This window comes from Macaca nemestrina, chromosome 13 (genome assembly GCF_043159975.1).
Source record: "Macaca nemestrina isolate mMacNem1 chromosome 13, mMacNem.hap1, whole genome shotgun sequence".
NCBI lineage: Eukaryota > Metazoa > Chordata > Mammalia > Primates > Cercopithecidae > Macaca > Macaca nemestrina.
Window position 1 is genome coordinate 21918495 of NC_092137.1, and position 23366 is coordinate 21941860.

General features: G+C 37.1%; 1 long non-coding RNA gene across 1 annotated transcript in view; it reads left to right on the top strand.

Annotated features, from left to right (window-relative positions):
* Positions 1-23366, top strand: part of LOC105479852 (uncharacterized) — a 48880-nt gene that overhangs the window by 11385 nt on the left and 14129 nt on the right. The window contains exon 2 of the long non-coding RNA XR_003017627.2: positions 7048-7128. This is a non-coding gene — a long non-coding RNA (uncharacterized lncRNA). The remainder of the gene's footprint in view (positions 1-7047; positions 7129-23366) is intronic.

Sequence of the window (23366 nt, forward strand, 5' to 3'; positions counted from 1 at the left end):
CCTGCCTCCCAGAGCTCTTAAGTTCTTAGGTGATGTCTTCAAACAAACAAGCTCTTGTGACACTGACTTTTTTTTTTTTTTAATGATTGACTGTGCAGGGTACCATGGGAATATGCATGAAAGCTTAATTATATTTCCTGCCTCGCTGAGTGAATGTTGGATAGAAAGATGGCTCTGCTCTGCCTGTAGTGTAAAACATCACAGAGATCAGATCAGTTCCCCAGCATTTGCACATGGCTGATAATCAGCTCTCCACATAAACAGGCAGACAGATGAAGTCAGTTATCTGAAAAGATATCCATGTCCTGTTAGCATCTGTATCTGTCTTGACTTTACACTCTCATTGCAAACTCAACAGCAGGCTGAGCAAGCCAGAGCCTCTCCAGATCAGAACAAGTCAGTGGTGTCACCTGGAAATAGTCAATACAACACTTTGTTTTTCTGGAATCACAAGAGAATCAATTCCCACCATAAGCATCTTTGTCAGATAACCAAAACTTATGCTTTTAAGTACCCAAGCATTAAGCACATTCATATTTTTCAGATCAGAAACCTCAATATGCACAAAATGCTTTCTTGATGCAGCACTTGCTTGCTGAGCACTAACTGTATTCCAGTGACAACTACTGAAGACAAAAATGAAGCTTAAAAAATAGATGTTACGTGAACACTCAAGAGTATTTCCTTGGGATAAAGCACAGATTTTAATTCACAGACCAGTGTTACAACCATTCTGACTGTTCCAAAGAGCTTTGTCTTTCCTCTCTGATTCTTGGCTCTGGTGCTGATAGGTTAGGCTGTTGGAGAAGTGACCCCAAGATAAAAGAGTTGTTTTTGTAAATACACTGCCATGATCATTCCTTAGGAGCCAACCATATGCATAGCACAGTTTAGTCACTGGTAATCCTACATTAAATGAAACAAAATGCCTTTCCTTTTAGCAGGAGAGACACAGCTAATCAAATCCTAGATAAAGCTTACGCAGAGGGCAGTGGGAACATCAGAACTACATCTACATTCAAATAGTCATATGTTTATTCAATTTCCAGGTATTCTGCAGGGGCAGAATGGTACACTGCAAGTGGAATCAAATTAAGAGAGGTCCACAGAACCCTCTGATATGCTCCTACTTCAATTAGTGAAGCTTCTTCTATCTCAGAAGGAACTGACATCATTTCTATTCAGTTGTGTGTTCACCAGCCTCCTTAATACAGCGCCAAGGATTAAATGTTTCCCAATAGACAATGCAGGTGTCACTTCTGAGAAACGTGCACACTCTGTTAACACTAAAGGTGGCAGCCAATTCTGGAACTATAATTGGAGCTTTTCTTCTCCATTCCAGTTGCATGATTTCTCTTTCTCTTCAGTGACTTCCCTAACTTTATAAGTGAATACAAAGGCTCAGCTTCATGCTGCAGCAGTGATATTTGCTTAATCCCTTTAGCCATCTGTAAAGCAGGGGTAATACACTCTATCAACTCATCAGTTATGTGTGTCTGTGTGTGAGTGCACCAGCATAATGCAGATATTACATCCAATGAAGCCTACCTGAAAGCATATTTGTGTTTATTTAAAGACTTAAATAATACAGGGCAAAAGTATGGCTTTTGAGTCTAGTATAACCCTCAAAGCTAGATAGTCTTATTGCCCATTTTGCCCATAACTATGGTCATTGGTCTTCAATTTTTATTCTAGCTTTGTGATGACATATGCTTAATCCCAGTACTTTAGGAGGCCGAAGCAGGTGGAATACCTGAGGTCAGGAGTTTGAGACCAGCCTGACCAACATGGAGAAACCCCATCTCTACTAAAAATATGAAATTAGCCGGGGGGTGGTGCATGCCTGTGATCCCAGCTACTCAGGGAGGCTGAGGTAGGAGAATCACTTGAACCCAGGAGGTGGAGGTTGCTGTGAGTCCGGATCATGCCATTGCACTCCAGCCCAGACAACAAGAGTGAAACTCCATCTCATAAAAAAAGAAAGAAAGAAAGTATACTCTACGCAATTCTAGAATTTGCTTTAGCCAAATTCAAATTCTGTATAGTGTAAACTCATTTGTTTTTCAGTAAGTTCTTTATTAACAGCAAAATCCCTTGATTATGACACTTCTGTGAACTTTCTTGTTAATCTTACTTACAAGTCACATAATGCCTGAATACATTTCTCTGAAATATTGTTGAGATAAAAGAGCTGACAGTGACAGTAATTAACTTCTAAATAAATATTAAAATGAGAGGGCATTGTAAATACCCCCAGTGCAATGGATACATGACTGAGTTTTTAGGACATTAGGCAGCCAGTCTGTCACCATCCGAGCTGAGGGTAGCTCTGCCACTGATTTTGGAAGATGTTCCTTTATACTATTTAGCCTATTTAGCCTCTTCTTTTAGTTCTCGGTTTTAGCTAAAACACATATTTTATAGCTTGCTTTTCACACATTTGGCCACTTCACCATATGTTCTCCTGTCCAATTCTCCACAGCTTACATGCATATCTAAGTTCTCTCTAGGTAGGGACCAAATTTAATGGTTTCCTTTTCCCACCTCCCACCCCATCGTGGTGGATCCTTGCACACAGCCAGCTGAAAATCCAATTGGTGCTCCACATGTCTGTGTTGAATTGAGGTTCATTTGCTCACAAGATATTCATCTCAAATCTGTCAAACAAAAACTGTGAAAGTGCCATGTGATTGGCTGAGGCTGTCTGTGCCATAGGAAAGCAGAAATCACACCAGCACAAGTGCCAAGTCTGGCAAGCGACTGACAGGGTTGAAATACTAGCTCTGACACAGATTAGAAGTAACTTTGGACAGGTTACTTAAAATCCCTAAGTCTTAATTTCCTCACACATGAAATGTGGAGCACACAGGACTTTTGTGATAGAGACATTGCAATTATTAAACAGCATAACACAAAGTGCTTCCCCTAGGGCTTAGCAAGTGGTCAACCGTTGGCAGTTATTACAACCCTTTTAGGAGTTCAGATGAGAGCTCTGAGTTATGGTGCTTTGGGGAAGCTTCCTGCAAAGGACAAATAGAGAGCAGCGTTAGGAACCAAGATTTACCTGTATATTTTGACTGTTTAAAAATGGTAACAGCAGTAACAGTGATGCAGCTGAAGCTGGATTCTCAAGGGAACCTTGTCTTTAGCTCCGGGGGTAATGAATTGCTGTTTCTCTCTGCCCCTCCCCATAACCCACACCCATCTCTTGGAGGACAGGTGCAGCAGTGGGTGGCCAGCACTGCACCCTGCCTGTTGTTAGTTTTGTTGCCCCTGTGTTAGTGGGTGGCTCAAGAATCCTAAAGCCCTGTTGGAAGAGAAAGTCAACTCAACAACTTTCTGAACTGGGCAAGTATAAGAAACATGAGCATACATGAGGTCAAAATGCAGAGTAAAGGCAACTAAAATATAAAAAGATGAGATTCAGGAGGAACAAGGCAGAGAGAGTGAAAACTTCCTGGATGCATTGTGGAAATGACTATATGCGATGACAGTTTGATGCTGCCTTGTTCCTAGGTATGGGTGATGGTGGATAGATCAAGAGTATTTAAAGAGGCAGACCTTAGTCTGCACCTTTGAACCTCTCTGACCTCACAGGTCAGGCAATTTAAGAGTAATCTGCTTGTGAAACTTAATCAGCTTAAATGATGTGTGTGTGTGTGTGTGTGTGTGTGTGTGTGTGTGTGTGTGTATGTATGTGTATGTGTGTGGTTTATTTGAACATTGTGATGCTGAATATCAGGCAAATAGAATTGGCAAGAGGTCACAGGGCCTCCTCTGTCTTGTTGAATAATAGCTTAATTAAGCCAAAGTAGGATATGCTGGAGCAAATAATCACACAGATTGATGAGTGCACTGGACATGTAGCATGTAGGGGAAGGGACACACTGCGGTGGAGAGACCTCTGTGCTGGCTGAGAGGTTGTCCCAGCTTTAGTTCTGGCACTGTCATTCATCATTGTGTAGTACAGAGCAGTGGCTCTCAAAGGGTGGTTCTGAACCAGCAGCATCAGCATTACTGGAAATTGTGTTAGAAATACTAATTTTCAGGTCTCACCCTAAACCTACCAATTAAGCATGCTGGGGTGGGGCCCGGAAAAATATTTGAACAAATAAATACTTCATGTGATTCTGATGCTCACTGAAGTTTGAGAATCACACTAAAGTGCTGAGAATTGAGCAGTCTGCACTCCTGTTCTTTGTATTTGCACTGTATATACAGGTCATTGTGTGTTCTATCAATGTGAAATCAAGGAGCTCCTTAGAGTCAGAATTTTGCAGCCACAAATACATACATCTTTTGTTGTCTGTTCCCTGGACTTTGATGTCCCTCCACTATATCTAGATCTAAAAAAAAAAAAAAAAAAAAAAAAAAAAAAAAAAAAGTGACTTGTTACCAGGGCTTAGAATCTGAATGGGTTCTGTGGGAAACATTCTCAGGCTTTGTAGAGTACCTTGTTCCTTTCCTTAGAGAGAACGATGATACCAATTTTGGGGGTTGCTGTGATTAGCTAGAGGCAGTGGCTGCTAGTTATAAGACTGAAAGGCTTTCTTAATTTCTCCTACCTTTCAGAGAACTATCAAGGAGCTATTTTCAAAGCTCATCATAAAAATTCAGCCAATGGTTGTTACTTCTCCATCTAAGTCACACAATTATATTCTAGTCATTGGGTCTTGGATTAATCCAGATTGTAGGCTAAGGACTGTAAATGTCCTCTGCAGTGAAATGTGTCTGTTGGGTCGTGGAGGACTCAACTTTTTCCAGGAGGAAGTCAGATTGGCACATTTAATATTACAGCTTTCTCCTGTCTCTGCCTGGATTTATTTCTCCATCCATTTTCCAATCTTGTTTCCCTAAATTCAAATAGTTCCTCAGCTTGAACCTGCAATTGTTATGTGCAATCATTTATAATTTTTTGTTTTTCTTCCAACATTTTTCTATCTCTTATGCCATAGACACCCCACCTCTATTTTTCTTTCTGCCATTTCATTTAATCTTCTTTATAATTTATTCTGGAACTGTGCTCTTTGTGATAACCTTATATGAGATGTCATTTCTGTGATAGTAGGCCAATAATTCAGAAAATATTATTTCTGCACCTCTTTGCCCACCCCCAGGAATCACTTGTAAATAATGTTGATTAATTTGCAATCAGCACTTTTTAAATCAGCATTCCATCTATAGCATAAAAATACAATTTTAGATCTTATTGCACTGACACACATTCTTAAAGAATAAAATGCACTTAAAACTAAATGATGGAGGTGCCTTTTCAATGATGTAGAAGTTTTATTTTCAGGTCCTGTATAATTTTTTTTTTATGGTCTGCTCACTTCATCCTTCAATATCTCCAAATAACCTTGAGCAATATATATGGTAAATTCATCCATTGTATTCTATACAAATAATTAAAACATCCATTCTTCAAGCTTTTATGTAGCATGGACTGAAAGATTAGGAGTTGCAGGATCAAGAGTGCTGGACAAGAAATAAGGGGTTAAAGGTCTTTCCTGTCTCCTCTTTTTTTTCCCTTCCTTTTTTTTTTTTTTTTTTTTTTGAGACATAGTCTTGCTCTGTCTCCAGGCTGGAGTGCAGAGGCATGATCTTCGCTCACTGCAACCTCTGCCTCCTGGATTCAAGCGATTCTCCTGCCTCAGCCTCCTGAGTAGCTGGGATTACAGGCACGCACCACCACACCCAGCTAAATTTTTGTATTTTTGGTAGAGACGGGGTATCACCATGTTGACTAGGATGGTCTCAATGTCTTGATCTCGCGATCCACCCACCTCGGCCTCCCAAAGTGCTGGGATTACAGGTGTGAGCCACCATGCCCGGCCTCCTCCTTTTCTTTCTCCTTTTCTGTGTAACTCTTTCTTCCCTTTCTTCATAGAAACCAGTGTTATTTATTTACTCTTATTGTATATATTTGAGTTATGCAACATGATGTTTTGGTATACATGTGCATAGTGAAATGATTACCACATTTAAGAAAATTAACATATCCATTTGTTCACGTAATTGCTTTTTTCTCTTTTCTTTCATTTTGTGTGGTAAAAGCACTTGAAACCTACTCTCAACAAATTTCTGGTACACAGTACAATATTGTTAACTATAGTTCCCACACTGTGTATTAATTAGATCTCTGGATTTATCCATCCTACATATGAGAGGACTTCAAAGAGTTCCTGAATAAAGGGAATTAAAAGATAAAAATAAAAACACAAATTTTATTTCTCATCATAAGCTCCATCAAGTTCAATTCACTTTTGTAAGCAATGATACCAGCCATTTGGCCCATCAATTCACCCTGTAATTGCAGTCTTTTTTACATTATTAACTGAAGAAAAATGAGTGCCTTACAAAGAACTTCCACATTCTTACTCATTTATTACTTTCCATGAGAAGCATTCTTGAATTGCCACTCCCCTCCTCCTCTGGATACCATTGCTATGTGCCTTTGTAGTATGCTATGTTTCCCATTAGATTTCTCAATACCGGTTTTAATTACTTATTTAAACATCCTTCTCAGGGACTGTATGCTCCATGCAGTAGAGAGAACGTCTATCTTGTTCATCATTGCTTCTGCAGAGCCTAATATACTCCCAAATAAACATTTATTGCATAAATGGATTGTTGTAATTATTCAAATATGAGACATGATGTTTTCCTTCAAGAAGTTTAAGGTAATTAAACCTTGATAAATCACTATGACATTAGGAAATATATAATAGGTGACTAGTAATAATAAAGGTAATTATAATAGGGCGATAACATTTATATTTATTCTATTCTAGGTGCTGTATTAACCCCTTATTATGTTAGCTCACTTCATTTGTACAACAACTCCTTAAGGCTCCTAATGTGATCATAGTATTATTTTCATCCTCATGTAACACGAAGAGGGGCTGTGTGACTTGCCCATAGCCACTCACCTGGTACGTGAGGTTTCACATTCCAACTCTAAGTTGTCTGCCTTTGGAGTTCATGTTCTTAACCTCTAGATTATACTGACTCCTTCAGTAAATGATCACTATATGTTTATTGCAGGAAGGGGTGATAAAGGAAGAAAGAAAGTTTGAAAGGATGGAAGAGGGAAGGAAAGAGGAAGAGATAACAGGAAGCAATGAGGTAAATACAAATGAGTCTATTATGCACTTGAAGGATGGGTTAAATTTGAGCATATGGACTGAGAGACTGTTTATTGCTGTGAAGAAATTGACATGCACAAGGGGGAAGAGGTAAAGGATCTTTAGTAATGGGGAATGGACAATTATCTCATTGCAACCCAGAGCCCTCACCTGAGTTCTCAACACTTAAGTCAAATGGCCAACTTCATTCTCCACTTAGAAGATTTCTCAACATGTACAAAACCAAGTCCTGCTTTTTCTGTGCCCCCAAACCTGTTCTATCTGAAGCCTTCCTATCTCAGTTACTGGTAAGTTCATTCTTCCAGTTACTCAGAAAATTAACTTGGGAATCATGAGTAACACCTCCCCTTCTCTCATAACCCATATCCTATTTAACAAGAAAACACTCTTGTCTTTTCTATCAATACATACTTTTAGTCCTACCACTTCTGACTCCCCAGTGATACCTCCCTGATCTGAATAGAGGGTCGAGTTTTCAAGGTCCCCTTTCGATATATAGCTAGAAGCAATGCATATAAAACCTCAATCAGAACATTTCACTCTTCTCTTCAAAATTTTGCAGTGATGCAAGTCAGCATTCTTATGTAACTTAGAAGATGCTATGTGATTTAGGTTCTATTATTTCAGTGACTTAATGTCCCACCATCCTGGCCCTCTCTTATCCTGCTGCAGTCACAATGGCCTCCTTATCATTCTTCAAGCACATTAGGCACTTTAGGGCCTTTACCTCTGTTTCTCCCTTAGCTTGATCAAACACGTGTGTCACGTCCCACAAGCCTGGGCTCTGTTCTTTAAGGAGGCCCAGCTCACCTATCCAAGTTAATGCTTCCTTTCCCAAAACTCCTTATCACTGTCACCCAGTTACGCTGCTGCCTAATATGCGATATTATTCCTTTCTCATTATGTCTATCAGTTATTTTCTCTTCCCTATGGCAGAAGTGAAAAGCCCATAGGACAAATGTCCTTGACCAGGAAACAGGGCCAACTCTATCGACATATGCTAGGGCACTTACACAGGGCCCTGAGCTTATAAGGGCCCTACATACATCTGAAGCTTAACGCTCTGTGGTTTCTGTCTTGGAGTCCTTAGTACATTTATGTGTTTTGTCAGTAAAGTCTGTCGGGACAGTGTAACATGAGCTGGGAGGGGCCTCTATGCCTTATTTCATGCTCTGTCCTTACTCTTGTTACCTTCATGCCTCCCCAGGATCATTTCTGGCTGCATATTTCCAAATTTCTGGCTTCCTGGGTCCTGCCTGACCTTTCCTTTTCTTCTTCTTCTTTTTTTTTAAGAGACAGGGTATGTCTTTGTCACTTTGCACTGGAGTGCAGTGGTGCCATCATAACTCACTGCAACATCAAACTCCTAGATTCAAGCAATCCTCCCACCTCAGCCTCCGGAGTAGCTGGGACTACAAGTAAGCATCATCATGCCTAGACAATTATTTTAAATTTTCTGTAAAGATAAGGTCTTGTTATTGCCAGGCTGGTCTCAAACTCCTGGCCTATAGCAATATTCCTTCCTCAGTCTCCCAATGTGCTGGGAATCCTTCAACTTTCTTTATCCTTGAAGTTGTTGTGACACTGAGGTCTATTTTTCACTATTGCCCTCCATCCCTATAGGGACCTGGGTAGCAGGAGAATGTGGATGCAAGTTCAGAGAAGTCTCAAGGTGGTAATGCAGCAGTGGCTCTTGCCTTGGGTTGGCAATTCACATATGTTGTTTAGGTGGCTAAATGGGGATTTCTTACCCACCCCCAATGTAGGTACTGAGCAGTAATGTTCTTGCACAGACATTTAAAGTCCATGGTCTGGCTGTCTGCAGGAAATTAGCTCAGTGGGTTCCTGAAAAAGGAAGATTCAGGCCAAAGTCCTGCAATTTTGTTTTTTACTGAGCCCCACAAATTATATAGCAGGTCCTACTCTGACAGTAACTGATGAATTTTAATTGCCTATATATGAAACTTTCATCCAGTAGGTATTGAATAAATATTATTGAATGAATATAAACCAGAGTCATACCACAATGCTTCCTCACCTCGATCTCTCAAACCATGGACGAGGGACAGTTTGGATGTAGACATGCAATTTTAGTTTTAAGCTGGCTTGTATTGACTTTTATTTTTATTAATTATCAAACCATTTCTTTTTTTTTTTTATTATACTTTAACTTGTAGGGTACATGTGCACAATGTGCAGGTTTGTTACGTATGTATACATGAGCCATGTTGGTGTGCTGCACCCAATAACTCATTATTTACATTAGGTATATCTCCTAATGCTATCCCTACCCACTTCCCCCAACCCCACAATAGGACCCGGTGTGTGATGTTCCCCTTCCTGTGTCCAAGTGTTCTCATTGTTCAATTCCCACCTATGAGTGAGAACATGCGGTGTTTAGTTTTCTGTTCTTGTGATAGTTTGCTGAGAATGATGGTTTCCAGCTGCATCCATGTCCCTACAAAGGACATGAACTCCTCCTTTTTATGGCTGCATAGTATTCCATGGTGTATATGTGCACATTTTCTTAATCCAGTCTGTCATTGATGGACATTTGGGTTGGTTCCAAGTCTTTGCTATTGTGAATAGTGCTGTGATAAACATACGTGTGCATGCATCTTTATAGCAGCATGATTTATAATCCTTTGGGTACATACCCAGTAATGGGATGACTGGGTCAAATGGTATTTCTAGTTCTAGATCCTCGAGGAATCGCCACACTGTCTTCCACAATGGTTGTACTAGTTTACAATCCCACCAACAGTGTAAAAGTGTTCCTATTTCTCTACATCCTCTCCAGCACCTGTTGTTTCCTGATTTTTTAATGATTGCCATTCTAACTGGTGTGAGATGGTATCTCATTGTGGTTTTGATTTGCATTTCTCTGATAGCGAGTGATGAGCATTTTTTCATGTGTCTCTTGACTGCATAAATGTCTTCTTTTGAGAAGTGTCTGTTCATGTCCTTTGCCTGCTTTTTGATGGGGTTGTTTTTTTCTTGTAAATTTGATTGAGTTCTTTGTAGGTTCTGGATATTAGCCCTTTGTCAGATGAGTAGATTGCAAAAATTTTCTCCCATTCTGTAGTTGCCTGTTCACTCTGATGGTAGTTTCTTTTGCTGTGCAGAAGCTCTTTAGTTTAATGAGATCCCATTTGTTGCCATTGCTTTTGGTGTTTTAGACATGAAGTCCTTGCCCATGCCTATGTCCTGAATGGTATTCCCTAGGTTTTCTTCTAGGGTTTTTATGGTTTTAGGTCTAACATTTAAGTCTTTAATCCATCTTGAATTTTCATATAAGGAGTAAGGAAGGGATCCAGTTTCAGCTTTCTACATATGGCTAGCCAATTTTCCCAGCACCATTTATTAAATAGGGAATCCTTTCCCCATTTCTTGTTTTTGTCAGGTTTGTCAAAGATCAGGTGGTTGTAGATGTATGGTATTATTTCTGAGGACTCTGTTCTGTTCCATTCATCTCTCTCTCTCTTTTGGTACCAGTCCCTGCTGTTTTGGTAGCTGTAGCCTTGTAGTATAGTTTGAAGTCAGGTAGCATGATGCCTCCAGCTTTGTTCTTTTGACTTAGGATTATCTTGATAATGTGGGGTCTTTTTTGGTTCCATATGAACTTGAAAGCAGTTTTTTCCAATTCTGTGAAGAAACTCATTGGTAGCTTAATGGGGATGGCATTGAATGTATAATATGGCCATGTGACCCTGAACGTACCAATCTTGTCTGTATTGACTTTTAATGACAAGATAGTTAGTTATAGAATCTGCTGAAATATTATTAGAATATGTACTTCCCATATAGGAAGGAGAGACTTCCATAGCATAGTTGGAACAGCTATTGGAGAAAAATAAGATGGTTTCATGCCTGTACCTCCACTGTTGAGCTGATGAGCTCACTAAAGAAGATGATCATCTTGGTGGATGTGCTATGCCTGGGGAGAAGCAAAATTAGAGCCAAATAACTTGGAATCAGAAACTGAGAAAAAGTTGAGGGAATGAGACTATAGCCAAACTGAAAAACAAGTTAGAAAGACAATGCAAGAAGTCAAGAGGGGAAAGCTATGGACAGAGATGTCAGAGGGAAGGAGATTGCTGCTTGAATGCCCCTGTGTATAGGCCAGGGCCTGACAGTCTACACACACTTCAAAAACAAAGACTGGAAAGCACCCATTTTGGAGTCAGCATAGGGCACTATTTTTTTCTAAAATTGGAAGAACTAGTGATGTTCTACTTTTTTTCAATAGACTTTTTTTCAATGCTCAGGGACTAAGTATATTGGGATATAAAAATTATGGCAGAGAGTCAAATTATCCTGGGTAAAAACATGTTTTATACTTGGGACCTATAATATAGTACCAAATATGTCCTCAAAGAAAGATGACTGCCTTCCATCCATGGTAGGGATGGGAGAGGAGATGCCAGTAAGAAAAAAGCAGCAGGGTTGGTGGGCATAGATCATTGCATCCCAAGCTGCACATCCTATGAATCTGTTTTGTTGTGTTTTGTTTAATATAACATCTAGTATTAAGCTGTGCTTAATTTTGGGTTCTCTCTAAAGAACCGCTTTAAGGATCTTGATATCATCTTTATTGGTTGTCCCATCTTAAAAGGAATTAAGAATTACGATGAGCACTTTTGGTTGATGGCCCAATCCCTAGAATGCCTACTGAGGGCCCCATTATTGCTGTCATATTTCCATTAGCAGTTCTCAGATTGGCTGTTACTCTGAGAATCAGATATTGCTCCGAGTTTTGCAGCATCCTATTCTCCTAGTCATGAGAGAGTCCTCTAGAGTAGCCCATGTCTCCTGGCTACTGAAGTGAAATAAGTCTTTGATCAGACTATGAAAGAAGCAACAGAAGACAGAGCTAAAATCAAAATAATTTTGATATAATAAGATAATCATTTTAGCTGAAGACATCATAGAAACATCATATACAGTAAATATGGCAGCTGATATACAGAAAAGACTGGAATATTTAGACATAGCATAAACATAGCAAAAACAGTAGGACCAAGGAACTGACCTATTTTCATTCTAAGAATACTACTGGGTTGATATGTAAATAAGTCAGAAACATCATGAACCCATCCTATCCCCAGTGCCAAATATCAACGAGCCCTGAGTGCCATAAAGTTTAAGCCTGAAACAATTATATCTTTAAAATGATTTATGTGCACTCTTTGAATCCTCCAATTAAAGGTCCCATTTATACCCAAACTATTATTATTTAAAAATATCAATAGCTTCTAAACTACATTATAGTTTGTATTTATAGTTTATATTCACATTATAAAAAATTTACCATTTTTTTCTCCTCTCATAGCAGAATATTTATTTACACAATAAAGAATGTCATTTAAAATAGTCAACAAATTAAACCACAATGATAAAGATATAATAAAATAAAAATGAAAATATGTGCCAAAACTATTATTAAAATGAACAGATAGTTACAATCCTAAAATTAAAACTGTTTAATTTATAATCAACTCAGAAAAATTTTCAGTGACAAACATCTTAGAAGAAAATTAAATGACATTTCAAGCTTACCAAGTCAATCTCAATGCAAATTTCAAAAGGAGTTTTGTGGACTTTGACAGGGTGTTTCTAAAACAAACTTAGGGAGACAATGCATATGAATAAACAAAGTTAAAGAACAATAAATATATCTGATCCCTATCAGATGCCAAAAGGTATTATTATCTAAAATAATAATTTCTGAAAAGCACTACTACAGAGGTAGATCAGTGCAGAAATGGGATTGACAGTCTAATAGCAGACTCAGTCATAAGCAAATTTTTTACGTGTATTATTGAATTCACATGATATAAACGCAAGTAGGAAAACAAAAATAATTGGCAAAAATAAAACCTGTGAGATGCCTTTTATATAAATAAAAATGACAAGTTTATAGGAATATTTTAATTTCCTGAGGAATAAAAAGTGAATTAAAACAAAAATGGAATATAATTCTGGTCTAACATCTCAACAACTTGAGACTACTAAATAAAATAGGTATGTGAATTTCTTTGATATATTTATTTGTTAAGTGAAATATATCAATTTCATATAATGTAAGGGGAAGTATTTTGGTACAACTTTTCTGGAAATTAATTTGGCAATATATTGCAAGGGATATAATTTTAATACACTGTCCTTTGATCCTCTCTTAAAAGTATTCTAAATAATGATCATAAACACAGATTAAAAATTGTGTACAAAATGTCCTGTTTTTATAAACAAAATATAAAAAACTTACCAGTTGAATCTTAGATTGGCTAGAATATAGGGAATTTAGCCATCTCATGTTTGATATCATATGTAAACTGATATAGTTTGAAGATAAATTAGGGCCAAAGTATATGAAAGTCTTTAATGTTGCACAGACTCTGTAAGGTAGCAATTTTTCTAGAAATTTACCCTGAAAATATAATTGCAATTTTTTTTATGATTAATGTATGAGTCATGGTTCCAAATTTTACTTTATGTAGAGATCAGCATACTTTTGCTTTAAGGTGCCAGATAGAAAATAGTTTAGGCTACACAATCTCTGTGGCAAATGTGGTAGCACAAACACAGCTACAGATAATGAGAAACAAATGGGTATTGCTGTGTTCCAATACCAATAACATTTTATTTACAAAAACAGCCTGTGATGAATTGGTCTTTGCTCTGTTTAATTACAATGTAAACTACATAAAAATGAAATTTATTTTTCTGTAGAAAATAATAGTCTTACTATATTCATTGTTTTAATATTTAGCTTAGTATAATTTTTAAATTATTTCAGGTAATGATTAGTATTTAGGCAAAAAATGTTCAGTCTTTCTTAGGCCTATTTCCTACTCCTGCTCTACTCTAAGATGTATTTGGGAACGTGGTTTACATGACCTCTTGCCTATATGGTGAAAGTGTCCTCAGACCAAGATGCCCTCGGATCTTGGGCTAATCTCATCTTTTGCTTTGGGCTAATCTCATCACTAATCACTTTGGGCTAATCTCATCTTTTGCTACATTAAAAGAGTTGAAACTTTCACAGTTCTCTGGGTGCATTGGGCTCAGCTGGGTGGTTCCAGCCTCATATCTTTCAGGATTGCAGCTGTAGTGCTAGAATCATTGACTTGATGAAGCTGAGTGTCCAAGATCTCTCAGTCACATGGCTGATAATGGATGCTGTCCATGCATAAAAACTTGCTTTAAGTTGTCAAAGGGAGTGCCCACTCATGGCCTCTCCATGTTTTGGGTTTCTCATAACATGGTGACTGGTGTTCTAAGACACCTACATAGAAGCTTGAAGACTTCTAATGATTTAACCTCAAGAAATCCCGGAACATTACTTTTACCAAATTCTACTGATAAAGTGAATTCCAAAGGGTAGCCCCGATTCAAGGAGAATAGAGGCACAGCCTCATGCCATGTGTTAAAGCAAAAAGAGATAAAGATGGTGGCCACTTTGGAAACAAGCTACCACATTATCAATTGTCTTTCTGCTGGCACTGATATATTTAGTTTTATAAAATATAAATAAATTCCTCTGATTTCTACTGAAGCTTAATCTCTCCCCCGCTTACTTAACTGGTGTTCAGTTCTAGTTCAGATTCTAGATCTTTCTGACTCTGTGTCATCTCCATCAGGCAACCTACCAAATCAGTCTTCCAGCGTTGTAGGATCACCTTGCCCCTGCCGTGCAGGATCCACGCCACAGAGGAATTCAGGAAAGCTAAGAAAAGCAAACTAGAATTCTCTCTAACTGCACAATGCCATCCATTAATTATGCAGGGCTCCTAAATGTTTGTAAAGAACCAGATGAAGAAGAGCTGACTCCTGAACTCAAAATGTTGGTTTGTTTGTTTTTTTTTCAATCATGACACATTTTGACCTATTTGGGTTAAAGTCTAAAAAAATAACTATTGAGACACCCATCTGACTACTTCTCTTTCTGTTGCCTTCCTTTCTTCTTTCCACAGTTATCCAACACAAGTGTAAGTTTATCTTCTTTACTTCACATTCTTCTTCTTCCTGAATAATCCAGCTTTGTGGTTAAGCCTTTGTGAGGTAAATATCATCTCTTAACTAAATGGGAAAAATATATTGCTGGCTAAGCTTCTTACATATTACACCAAAAGAATTTCAAGCAGTTTCTTTCTGTAGTAAACATTGTTTTCAAACCAATTTTCTTGCTAAAAACCTCTTTATTCTCTTATTCTGGGTCTATATACTGCTTGACTCAGATTCTGAGGTGGAAGGCTGAGACTGGATTAAAGGAGATAAATTCTTAAAATAACTGGAAGAAAATATCTGAAAACCGAAGAAAGATTAAATAAATTGTGGTACAGCCACTTGGTGAAACATTTAAAGATTTTTAAGTGTTTGCTTATAAAGAAGAAAAAAGATGGAGATGTTAATTATTCAATGTTGAGTCTAATAGTCTACATTTGCAATGGAATGACATATCCCTTTTTTAATGATATCTACTCTGTTTCCATTTGTGCCTTCTTCATTTATTCATATTTCTAACTCTGTAGTCTTAATTAGGAATGATTCTTAATGCTCAGTTTTTGTTCTTTTCCAGTGTCTCTCTCAGTAATCTTACTTGCTTCCATGACACTGACATTGCTTCTTCTATGAAGAAGTTTTTAAGACTCAATCTGTACTCTGGCTGCTCTTGCATGTTTCAAACTTTGTAACTATGTGCCTGCAATTCCTTTTGAAAATCCCATCTCCCTGACCATCTTGTGCCAAAGCAAAGCTATCATCTTTCCATCATGACTGACACCTCTTTGTTCTTTTCCTATTTCTCTCTATAATAATCTATTTCCCCATTTCCCAGGATGCATGGTCTGTAATAGTTTTTGACTCATCTTCTCTTGCTCTTATCTTCAATCTCTATCTGTATCACAGACACCGTTTGCTGCCTGCCCAGAGCCACTTCTCTGCCTTATTCTTGACAATAGAAATTTGCTTGTTGACAATAAAAATTTGTGGTTTTATTTTTTTCAGTAACAGAGGCCAACATGTCATGTCTCGAGGTCTAAATCTTGATAATTATAACATAGTAACAGTAATACAGTAATTTTACTTTTCTTGCTCATGATTGATTAGGGTTGAGCATGCCATACAATGTACCCACTGAGTTCTGAAGGATATCTGCTGAGGAGTCTTCTAGAAAAATTTTCTTCATGCTTAAAAAGTGACATGAGGAAAAAAGTGACATAAGGAAGGGACTTTTTTTTTTTTTTGGTGAAGGGGATGTACTATATATGTGTGTGTATAAATGTGTGTGTGTCTGTGTATGTATTTTGGAAACGGGGTCTCTCTCTTTGTTGCCCCGGTTGGAGTGCAATGGCATGACCACAGTTCAATGCAGTCTCAAATTCCTGGAATCTAGTGGTCCTCTTGCCTCAGCCTACCAAGTATTTGGGATGATAGACACCACCACACCCCACATACTTTAGTGTAAGGATGTGATGCTTGTAGCTACCACAGCCATCTTGAGACCATAAAAGGATAAGCCTGAAGACAAGGGTCAACTTGCTGAGCACGATAAGGAGAAAAATAACCAGGGCTCTGGATCAGCTGCTGAATTAACCTATGGACTTCTATATCTTTTTGATTTGGGTTTTTTAATTCATTGAGTAGAAAGACCTTTAATTGCTATGCAGACAATTTCACTGCTGTGGGAAGATAATTAGTAGTCATAAAAATTTAGTTCAAGTCTTAGTTTGGCCACTTAAATGTTGTTTGATGTTAGGGAAACTACTTAATTTCTGTAAGTTCCTACATGGATGAATTAGGAACAGCAATACCCAAACATTTAGTTGTTTCAAATAAAGGAGAGAATGCATACAAAATAAGTATGAGAAGGTAAAGCACCATATCAATAGAAGATTCATGTTATATTTTTGAGTGTGATAATTGATTGAGGGACATTTCCATTGCCACTACTCTTGTAGAAATATATTCTACTGTATTTTGCAGCAGTGCTACCTTTACATGCATTATCAGTAGTCTCTAATTCACACAGTTTTAGAAATTTAGTTTTCTAAGAAGATAGGTCTTAACTGTTCACACTACATACACACAGAATTACAAAGTAACTACGCATTGATTTGATTGCGGTGAATATTTCACAAGGTATTCATATACAACTTGAATCAAGTTGTACAACTTAAACTATGCCTCAACAAAATTGGGGAAGAGAGTAAAGATATGGAAATTTTGAATCAAGTACTAGACTTGATTTAATTGGTAAATATTGAACTCTGTTCTATAAACAAAGCATCAACATGCTTTTTGAATGTTTTTGGAGTATTTAGGAATAATACTCAAAGAACTCTTAAACTATACACAGTAAATATTTTATACACAGTGAAATACTGTGAGCTAGTATGTACTTGTGGATATTCCAATACTAGGAATATGTCAGTAGGAAATGACAAAAAGTGTTTGCTAAATAATAATTTCATTGAAAGTAATTAAAACAGTTATTGAAATACTATCAATAAGAACTATGAAAATTTTTATTTTAAAAAATGTTTTATAACTGGGGAAATTTTGTAGCTTTACATGCTTTTTTATTTTCCATTAAGATTCTTTTTCTCCAGTTTTTGGGGTATAGGTGATTTTGATTACACGGGTAAGTTCCTTAGTGTTGATTTCTGAGACTGCAGTGCCCCTATCACCTGAGCAGTGCACACTGTACCCAATATGTGGTCTTTTATCCATCACCCGCCCCTCACAACCTTTCCCCATGAATCCCCAAAGTTCACTATAAAAATACGGAAGCTTAAGTAAGATTATAAAAGAACAACATGGTGAATCTAAGAAAGGTAGAATTACAATTTAAAAGATCCACACAGAGCATCATCAGTGAAAGAAGAGGGAAAATACACTGTTTCTAGATTATAAGTTGTTTCTAGAATTATAAGTAAGATAGAAGCTATATCATAGTTAAAGAGACAACTATCTATCTGTAGAGATACAAATAGATGGGGGGCATAAAATTAAAAACACTAGGAACCCTGCACTTGTTTCTGTTGTAGAAAGTTTCAATAGACTGTAACATGCACCGCAAACACCAAAAGGAAACGGAGAAACTATAATATAGTTTTTGAAAACCCATTACAGGATTGAGGTCACAAAGAAATTGAAATCAACTACATGACAGAAACTTAGTAGCCTTTCATTAAAAGGAAGAGACCACTGCTCTCATCCTTGGCAATGCAGAAGAGGAAGAAATCTGCTAGGAAGCGGTAACCCAACGGAACAACCCTCAGGCTGTCAATTGACCATGTGTGAGCTGACAGGGAAGACTCTGGAAGCACCTTTCCAACTCATTCTCAGGTCCCTTCAAAGAGCATCTGGAGAGCAGGCCAAAGTTTGAAGGCATTAGAACAGCAGTGCTGAGAGGGATTCCCCTTCCCCAGCAATGGGGGTGAGGGAGAGATTAAGGAAGCTAAGAGGAACTCATGAGCCCTCTGGGCTTCCAGGCCAAAGATGGGGCAGAAAGACCTAGAAACATCCCCAGCCCGGCATTTCAGGCTTTTGGCTAAAAAACATTAGGACAGATCATGGAAGCTGAGGGACGAACCTGGTGGGTAGATAGGAAGATGCCTCCTTTGTGGTAGTTATGACGTGGGCTTATAGTTAAATAAAATCTTAAAAGCTGTACACTTAAGATTCACATACCTCATTGCACTCAAGTTATTCCTTAATGTAAAACAATGCTTTTAGGAACAGGACTTTAGTGTGGGTATTTTATGCAGAATGAAGGGGAAGAGCATGAACACTCCCCAGAAAACATACGCTTTAATATCTTACAATACAACGTCTTTCCCCAAAATTTGTATATAAGAATATATTATGTTAATAGACTCAATATTTGAAAAATGCCTTAAAAATGAAACAATATGTGATTAATTGAATAAATTGTGACACCTTTTTCTGGTGCCAAACTATATCGTTATTACACTTGATGCTATATATGTATATTTAGCTATAAAAATTCTACTATATTGTTGATTTTAAATATTACAAATATACTCTTACCATATGATCCAGCAACCATATTGCTTAGTATTTACCCAAAGCAGTCAGAAACATGCCCACACAAAATCCCACACATGGATGTTTATAGCAACTGTATTTATAATTGCCAAAACTTGGAGGCAACCAAGATGTATGGCAGTAGGTGAATGGATAAACTGTGGTACAGCCAGGCAATGGAGTCTTAATCAGCACTAAAAAATTATCAAGCCATTAAAAGACACGCAGAAAAATTAAATGCTTATTGCTAAGTGGAAGAAGCCAATACTAAAAGGTGACATACTATATGATTCCAATCATATGAGGGTCTGGAAAAGGCAAAACTATGGAGATAGATAGTACAAAGATCAGTGGTGGCCAGGGGATCTGGAGTGTAATGTGAAGGAATGAACGGGCAGAGCACAGAGGATTTTTTAGCTGGGAAAATATCCTGTATGAGACTGTAATTGTTGATACATATCATTAAACATTTGTTGAAACTCATAGAATGTACAATACTAAAAATGAACCCTAATATAAATTGTGTGCATTGTGTTACGATGCATGCATCAATGTAGGTTCATCAGTTGTAACAAATGTTCCTTGTAATTTAAATTTGTCTTCCTTGTAATTTATATTTTGCTATAAACCTAAAGCAACTCTAAAGTATGTTAAATAACTAAATTATCAATTACAAAGAAATATGTACACTATCTTGAAAAATGCATGTTACAAGCAACAACCAACAGATATGGAAGGATATGACTCAAAAACCAAATACTGATTATTACCTTTCTTTTGTTTTTTCCTACTGTTTGATTTGTTTCTGCAATGAGTTTGTAGTATTTTTGTAATTAAGATCAAGTTATTTACCAATAAGAAAACAAAAAACATTCTGATGATTAAGATAAAGGTCTCAGGGAAAAGAGCTAACATATTTAGAACATAAAGTAATTATATAATTCAACGTTACTCAATACCATGAATTAATGTTATGCTTTATGTTAATGGCTTAATGAAAACAATTATGGTCATAGTGACACTAGTGACTGAAAAGTCACTTGATTAATTTGGGACAAGCAGCTAATTATTTGAGAAAAAACAAAAGCAATCCCTCTACTTTAGATAATTCATCCAAATAAATCAATTTTAAAAAATTAAAATCATAATACAAAATAAGAGCAAATAATTATATAATCTTGAGACTATGCAAAGTATTTCTGAGCATCAAACTGAATGTCAATGCGCTGGAGAAAAATATTGATATATTTGACTATAAATTTAAAAGCTTATTTACAACTAAAGCCCCTAAAATTAAATCTCTAAGGAAAATATTTGCTATAGCAATGGGAGTGATAATTGTACTCTACAAAACACTATTAAAAATATATTAACAATAAGATCACTTAATCACAAAAGAAGAGATATAAATTAGAATTAAACATATGAAATTATTTAACTTTATTTATAATCAGAAATTCCAATTGAATCTATAATGATTAACATGGAAGTTGTTGAACTGTCAAAAATAAAAAAGATAATCTTTTCTCATGAGCATTTAGTTACCATCTCAGTATCTAATGGGGCAATGCATATTGGGAAAAATTTCTCTGGAGAGTGATGTAGGACAGCCTATGTCAAAATCCTTAAAAATATGCATATCCTTTGATCCAGTCATTTCACTGCTAAGAACTGATTTTTTTTTCCTGGAGGTGTGTTTGCAAAGATAAAAATTCATGAAGCTTTGCTTATCATAGCATTAAAAAAAATGAAAACAAACTGTTTACCCAAAAGAGAACTGAGTACCTTCTCATATATCCCTACAAACCAATAATATAAAACTATTAAAAGTTATTTTACTGTAAAAACTTTATTATCTAAAAATATACAGAAAACAGATATTAAGCAAACAAAAAGCTTAGCATAGTTTTTAGCTTAGCATTTAGCAGGCTCTGGAGCCCAAATGCCTACGTATTTTTCCCAATCTTACCTTTTATTACTATGCATTCTTGGGCAAGTTACTTAGCTTTTCTGATTCTCAGTTTGGTTCTCTGAAACAGAAGTAATATTAGCAGTCTCACTGAATTGTTTTCAAGGATAAATTAGTTCACAGATACAGAGGACCAGTGTCCAATATGCACTAAGTCCTTACAGTGTTTGATGTTATCAATATTAAAACATTATTTTATCAGAACCTTCTTCCATATAAAAGATATAGAGTGACTTCTAAATGTCTAGATGTTGAACCTAAACACTTCCACTAAGCAGAAAACCCACCCTATTGTAAACAGAAAATTCCTTGTATATGGACACATTCAGATGCTTCTGGCTCTCCTGTGGCACCTCTCCCAGGCCCTCCTACTAGACATGGATCCTCCACTCCCTTGCCTTTCCTGGATCTGTGCCCAAAGCTGTTCTTATCACTACACTACCTATGCCCTTCCTCATCTGTTCTGCACCTGGCCTTTAACACTCATAAGTCATGCTTTTTGTGTAAATATTTCTCTCCCCTCTCCCGCTCATGGAATTTTTTTTTTAAGTCTGACATTAAATTCTATGTCATATCCCCTGGTCTTTACCACATATTTTCCTTAGAGATATGACTATCTGATTCCCCCACTCCCCAAAAAATGTCCCCAAGAGTGGATTTAATGCTGCTTCTCTCAGGAATCCTCTTAGTACTCTATAAAGATATGATAGATACAAAATTAGCCATGCATTTAAATTTAAAGCACACCAATACTTAAATGTACATTCAGACTTATAGCATCTGTGGTCCAATCCGCAGGAGTATCGGCTTCTCTAGAGGCAATCTCAGAAGGCTTCCAGACTGACTTTGATAGAGATGAAGAGCCCAGCCTCACACAATAGCAGGAATCAAATGGGAAATTTGTGAAATAAGATGCCTTCCTGAGATTTATGTCACGCTGTTCCTGTCTCTACAGAATCCACAGATTTCTTCATATATTACAGAACTGTGCTTTCACTCTCTCATAAAAACTAAGGCGGAGAACATTTCAGAAGGAGACATGTGCAGTGTGTATTAGTTCCTAAGTTGTCTGAAAGCTTAGGAAGTCAGAGAATGGTCTCAGTTTAATCAGACCAAGATTTTTCATCACCTTTCAAATAATTGGATGTATCTGGTGGTTGCAGGGGCCCTAAGAATTTCAAAGTCTAGCAAAACCCGATCAGCTTTACAGAGTTCTTGAGTCCCTCTCGGACTGACTACAAATAATTTTCCATTTATCTGAACCTGGTGACAATATCAAATCACATTATGTTCATGTGGAAAGTAATTGAAAGGTAACTCTTTAGCTCTGAATTCAGAAGTTGGTAAAAAGTCTAATATTTTCAAAAGCTATATCATTTTGAGAAAGTGAAGAAAATTGCATTTTTCTATCTTTCAAAAGAATCTAACAGTATCATTTATTGTATTTGTAAGTTACCTGGGCTGTGCTACTATGATGTTAAAGGAACAAATTAAGAACACAAGGTTGAGAGATACAATGTGGCAGATTTCAAACAGGACAGCTGAGTACAGTATTACTTTTTGTTGTTGTTGTTCAGGGGTTGACATAGTAGGATAAATATATAGACTGATAAATGCAACTGGAAAAAGAAGGTCAAGTAAAACAGCATTTCATTTGAACAATGGTTAGGGGTAGATTCTCTTACTAATCCATCCCTCCCCATCCATTACTTCATTTTTTTAAGTGTTTTATTAAGCAAGCTTTGTTTCAGATTCTGTTTTAGGAACTGAGCAGCAACAGGACAAAGGCAGATAAAGTCCCTGAGCTCACAGTGTCCAGTGAATAAAGAAAGAATGTGTCTAGTGGTCTCATTCACCAGGAATTAATGAGGAAGCATCAGATATCACTAGAATGGGAATGTCTTTGGGGAAAAGGCAAAATTGTTGGCTTCTCTGAGGGTACTTTAATTTTTCTACTTGTGTACTTGTTTTATCCTTCATAGAAAAAAATGGGGGCTCCTCAAGAATAGGTTCTATATTGCAGCGGTCCCCAACTTTTTGGCACCAGGGAACGGTCTCATGGAAGACAAGTTTTCCATAGACTGGCTGGGAGCATGGCAGGGAGGTGGGGTCAGATGGTTTCAGGATGAAACTGTTACACCTTAGATCCCCAGGCATTCGATTGTCGATTGTCGTAGGGAGCATGCAACCTAGAT